The sequence below is a fragment of the Chiloscyllium plagiosum genome, chromosome 19 (genome assembly GCF_004010195.1).
Source record: "Chiloscyllium plagiosum isolate BGI_BamShark_2017 chromosome 19, ASM401019v2, whole genome shotgun sequence".
Lineage (NCBI taxonomy): Eukaryota > Metazoa > Chordata > Chondrichthyes > Orectolobiformes > Hemiscylliidae > Chiloscyllium > Chiloscyllium plagiosum.
This window is the reverse complement of record NC_057728.1, coordinates 22,427,047-22,433,046: the sequence shown is the minus strand read 5'-3', so window position 1 is coordinate 22,433,046 and position 6,000 is coordinate 22,427,047.

The window sequence follows — 6,000 nt, the reverse complement described above, 5'->3', positions numbered from 1 at the left end:
TTCCTCATTTCCCCTTCCCCCACCTCACCTCAGTTCCAAACCTCCAGCTCAGCATTGTCCCCATGACTTGTCCTACCTGCCTCCATCCTCCTCCCTGACCTATCACCTTCATCCCCTCCCCCACTCACCTATTGTACTCTATGCTACTTTCTCCCCATCCCCACCCTCCTCTAGCTTATCTCTCCACGCTTCAGGCTCTCTGCCTTTCTTCCTGATGAAGGGCTTTTGTCCGAAACGTCGACTTTACTGCTCCTCGGATGCTGCCTGAACTGCTGTGCTTTTCCAGCACCACTAATCCAGGATGTTAGTTCCAGTTCTATTCCAGGACTTGAGCACAAAAATCCATGCTCCATTTCATCAGTGAAATGTTGAGGGAGTGTTGCACTGTAAGCAGTGTATTCTGCATGAGGCAGCAGCCTATCTGCTCAAAACATAGAAAAGTACAGCACAGAACAGGCCCTTTGGCTCACGATGTTGTGCCGAGGTTTAATCCTAATGTAAAATATAGTAACTTAACCTACGCACCCCTCAACTCACTGCTATCCATGTGCATGTCCAGCAGTGGCTTAAATGTCCCTAATGACTCTGCTTCCACCACCACAGCTGGCAACGCATTCCATGCATTCACAACTCATCTGATGGCATTATGCAGAAAGGACTCACTTCCAACTAATCTGTCCAATATTTATCCTTCAACTAACATGACTGAAACAAACTAATTGGTCATTATCATATTGCTGTTTGTGCGAGCTTGCCATGTGCAAACTATTACATTTCATATATTTTTAAAAACAACTATATTTCAGAGTACTTTATTGGCTGTAAAGTGCTTGAGGTGTCCTGTGGTCAACCAAAATAGAACTGCAAGTCTTCCTTTGTCTTTCTTGAAAGCAGCATTTGCTGAAAAATATACAAGCTCATCACTATCATCTGATGTTACAAAACAACTGTATTCACCAACACAAGAAGAACATGTTGAGACAAGCAGCTCCAGGTTGCTGAAGCATGAAAATTCTGATTAAATTTTATTTGTGCTAAAGTTACTTTCTGAAGCCTCTGATATTTCTGACTGTTGCTTATAGTAAATAATCTGTACGTAAAAATAAATTAAAAGGAGGTTGCATTGTTTATACCAAGCATAGGGTGAAGATACTACTACATCACCAAGGTTGTAAAGATTTTGGCCAACATGCCTAACTGGCTTCAGTCCAAAAAATACTTATATACAAGCTGTGGTATGCATGTCAACAATTATTCTACTTTCACCTGGCAATGCCCAGCCTCGATTGTTCAGACCCTTCTCTCATGCAATAGTTCAAAATCTAAATGGATGCTATTTCAAGTTCCACTGCACACTGATCACTTCATAAAATTACCAGTCTTCTGACCTCTCCTTATCAAGCTTAACATACTCCCTAGCCATATTCTGACAAGACCATAAGCACCTATTCCACTTACCACATCTGACTTCTGCCAAATCAATACATTTCACAGAATATAGATCATACAATAATATAGATCAGACATGAGGTATATAGCAGAATGGATAATAAGTCAATGACACAGAAAACAAGAAAAACAAACAGTAATTGATCATAAGCATTTTATGGGATGCTATCAGTATTCATCTAAAGAGCACAGAGCCTTATAGAAATCTGTAAAAATAGGTCAGTCTATTTTTACAGTTGATTCAGGTTGTGTGAATCAAATGCAATTCTGTCACTATTTAGCTTTGATTTCCAAAAGGTATTTAGAAGTTGGGGATTGGAAGTAATTATCTCTGTCAAAGGTTTAGAGATTCACAATAGAGTTTAAAACAAAACTGCATAGTTTTGTTCTCTGTAGTGCAACTATTTAATGATGCTTGAATTGATTCATTGTAGTTGAGGGGTTTTTAGGTCTAGGAAAATGTTCATGGTTTATCTTTGAATTTTACCTACTTATTCTTCCTCCTCTTGGGATTAAATAAATTGTACCTCCCCTGTCCAACACTGTGCAAGCCAATTGGAATGCTCTGAATTCCTCAATCTTTGTGTCCTCATAGATGCAACATATACGTTGTAAGTTTCAATTACAATACAGTACTCAGTAACTGTCCGATATTGCAAGTTAAGGTAGACAAGCAGGTGGCTGGAAGAACACAGCAAGCCAGGCAGCATCAGGAGGTGGAGAAGTCAACGTTTCAGGCGTAAGCCTTCTTCAGGACTTCTGGTTACACCCAAAACGTTGACTTCTCCACCTCCTGATGCTGCCTGGCTTGCTGTGTTCTTCTAGCCTCCTGCTTGTCCACCTTCGATTCCAGCACCTGCAGTATTTTTGTCTCCAATATTGGAAATTATGCTACTCAAATGTGTTCTCAGGTGGGCCAAAATTCAGTTTCTAGTGTGCAATGAACTGAGACAAACTGAGGTGCTAATTTTGATCTTGGCTTGGTTGGTACCCTTGAACCAAAAGCTTGTGTTTTCAATTCCAGTTCAGTACAAGAGCATTATATTTGCTGAAAATGGCATTCTGAATTGAGTGATATATCAATAGCTGCTATTTTTCGAATAAGACATTGAAATGGATATTCTGCCCAGTCCATTCAAATAGATTTCCGAAGAACTCAGAGCATAGTGACCAACAATAATCGTCTATCAAATTGCTGACATTGGAAGAATCATCAACAATCAGAGGTCACAGTTTATAACGGAGAAGCCGGTACAGTTTTGATGGGCCAAGTGACCTTTTTCTGAGTTGAAACCGTTCTCCAAATTGGTCATTATAGGTCGTTCTGCTATAACACGCACTTTGTTGAATTCACTAGAAAGCAATTGATGATTTGGGGATACTGTTTCTAAAGCGCAAACTTTTAAAATGTGTGTTGCCTGTAACCCAACTACATCATCAACACTTTAAGTGCTGTTTCTAAAGCTTGATTTTTCTATAATGCTGGATTGCACAAGAATGCAATCAGTGTGTTATGGAAGAACTACTTGTACATTATAGTTTGTGAGACCTTGCTGTATGCAAATTAACTGCCTTGTTTTCATTCAGGATAATGGTGACCAAACTTGAAAAGCATTTCAATGTTTGTAAATTACTTTGAGATGTCCAAAGTACATGGAAGGTCATGAAAGTTAATTGTTAATTGCAGGACATTCTTTCTTTAAGTTACTCTGCTGCCTTGTAGGTGGAGTCATAAAGAGAATACTTTATATTTACAATTCCAAAGTGAGGAGGAGATCTGCATTTTAAACATGGATCCACTTTCTGAACATTTGCAGCTTGAAGTGGAAATGTGTAATGTATATGCTGTTATTTTATAATGAAATATTTAGGTAGATGTCAGATCCTTTGAGATTAGGGATTTTTTCTGAGCATAATCGAGTTTTCTTTCAATTTGGGTGTGGGTTGTTCAGAGCTCATCATACATTTTACAAACCTCCTCAATGTACTTGTCTCTAATCAAATCTGTTTTCATTATTTCATATATGAGGAATTTGCATGCACTTCACATACAGTGGAGCTCAGACAGGCTCACAGCCAACTCGCAGATATAAATCTTACCGCCAATTAGAAATTTTAGACTTAATTTAATTTTCCTGTTGGCAGCTTTTGGGTTTGGAAAGCAACATCCAGCTTACACATTTTTAGCATTAGTCATCTTTCAGAATTCTGTATAGTTAAGAGTCCAGCAGCTGAGGTCACACACACCTTTATCTGGAGATTATATGCATCGTTAAGACAAAATTATTTACTTAATTTACATTAAGTAGTTAGTTATTAAACAAATAAAATGTAGTCGCTCAAAATGTGATTGTACAAAAAATGTAAATTACCAACAATTCAAACTGACAGGAGTAGAATATTTGACTTAAAATTCCTACCATATAATCGAATATGCGGTCAGAGTAGGAGAGCATTTGTTTACAAGAGTTATGTTCTAGGGTTTACTCCACACTGGTCAAACTAAATAAAGAATACCAGTCAATATATATTTGCTTCTGTGCTTGCGAACCCTGATTAAAGTGAAAGGGGCAAGTTGTAGCCTGTTAAACACAGTGGAAAATACCAGCTACTGGGTTCAATCTTTGTCACTATAACCAACACAAATAGACTTGCATAGTAGAATATCATGACTAATCCCAATTGTAAAGGCCATGAAATATCAGGCAAGAACAGAGATTAATCCTCACTCTCTAGAAAATAAGGACTTTGTGCCTTTTTGTACAGTCACAAAATGTGGGTCTCACGAGCAAGATATTTATTGTCTGCCCCTAATTGTCATTGGAAAGGTATGGTGAGCCAGATTTGTGAACCACTGCAGTGTCTATAGTGAAGATACTTCCATAAATGTTCTCACTCGGAAGTTCCTGAACTTTGGCCAGCGACAGTGAAAGAATGGCAATGTATTTTCAAGTTGGCAGGAAACATGCAGATGGTGATTTTCCCGTGCACCGGCTGGCCTTGTCCTTCAAGATGGTAGATATTGCACGTTTAGGAGATGCTGTTGAAGATGCCTTGATATGTTACTGTGTTAGGTAACAGTGTATAGGTGGACAGAGTGACTATTAAGGTGGTGAATGAAGTGTCAATCAAGCAGGTTACTTTGTTCTGGATGCTGTTGAGCTTTTTAAGCCTTGTTGAAGCTGTACTCATCCAAAGTAGTGGAGAAGTAGTAACTACAGCATTACTCTCCTGACTGATATCTTATAGGTGGGTGGATAATCTTTAGGGAATTAGTAGGTATGTCACTCATTGCAAGAAAGCCAGCATTTGGCCTTCTCTTGTAACCATAATATTGAGGTGGCTGGTCAAATTAAGATTCCAGTGAGAGGTGAACTGCAACATGCTGATGGTGGGAGATCCACAGTAATACTGCCAATCAATGTCAAGGATATTACGACCAGAGGAGGAGGAGTGATTTGACTCCTCTCTTTTTAACCTCCTCATTTGGCTCAACAGGGATTTTAACTTTTTAGCACACAGCTTTCCAACTAATCAATACACAGGTCACTACTGGAGTCTGTGGGAATCAGGGAGAAAACTCTCTGCTGGTTGGAGTCATACATGGCACAAAGAAAAATGGTTGTCATTGTTGGGCATAGTCATCGCAGCTCCAAGACATCTGCAGAAGTTCCTCAGGATCGTGTCTTTAGCTACTTCATCAAAGAACTTCCCTCCATCATAAGGTTACAAGTGATTACGCCAAATGGAATGCAGAGATTGAAGGCAGCAGTTCAGCACTACCTTCTCAAGGGCAATAAGGAATAAGTAATAAATGCTGTCCCAACCAGCAATGCCCACATGCCAAGAATTAATTTTTAAAAAGAGGCTAAAAAATGGTATCAAAATACAATTAAGTGCCACAATAAGATGAATTTCAATTGGCTCAACTCTGAGCTTTCCTTTGGTCGTATAATCTGATAGGTAACAGTGGGAACAGTTCACCTGTTATATTGTAGAGAGCCTTGTAGTGAAGGGGAGAATGAAGCCAACCTTTAACCAATTTTATAAGCAATTATTTAAGGAGATATACACACTAGGAACTTATATTTTATAATCGAATCACCACAGTCTGTTCTTGTGCATAGTGACACAAATGAATCCCCAATTACTGCCTATCAACAAAAAAAGTAAACAATGAATGTACAATTAACATATAATTACCACCACTGAACACAGCAATGAAAGAGAGGATTATTGCATAATTTTCTAAGTGGGAAGCTGTAGAGAGATCATGTTTCAGAGAACTTTGTTTCTGGCTTTGGTTTAAGGTTATTTCATTGGTATGGGACTAAACTCAATTGGGAAGTTCAAACATCGAGTTACAGGTTCGGGTATTAGAGCCCACACAAATTCAAGGACCTTAGAGAGGAAGGGGAGATTGGTGGTTAGACTGTTGGTGAGGACAGAGTGGTTATTTAAAAAAAAACAAAGTGATTATTGTGGTTGTGAAAATGAGGGATCAATGACTGAGGACAGTAAACCTCAGTCATTTCTAATATCATTTTAACA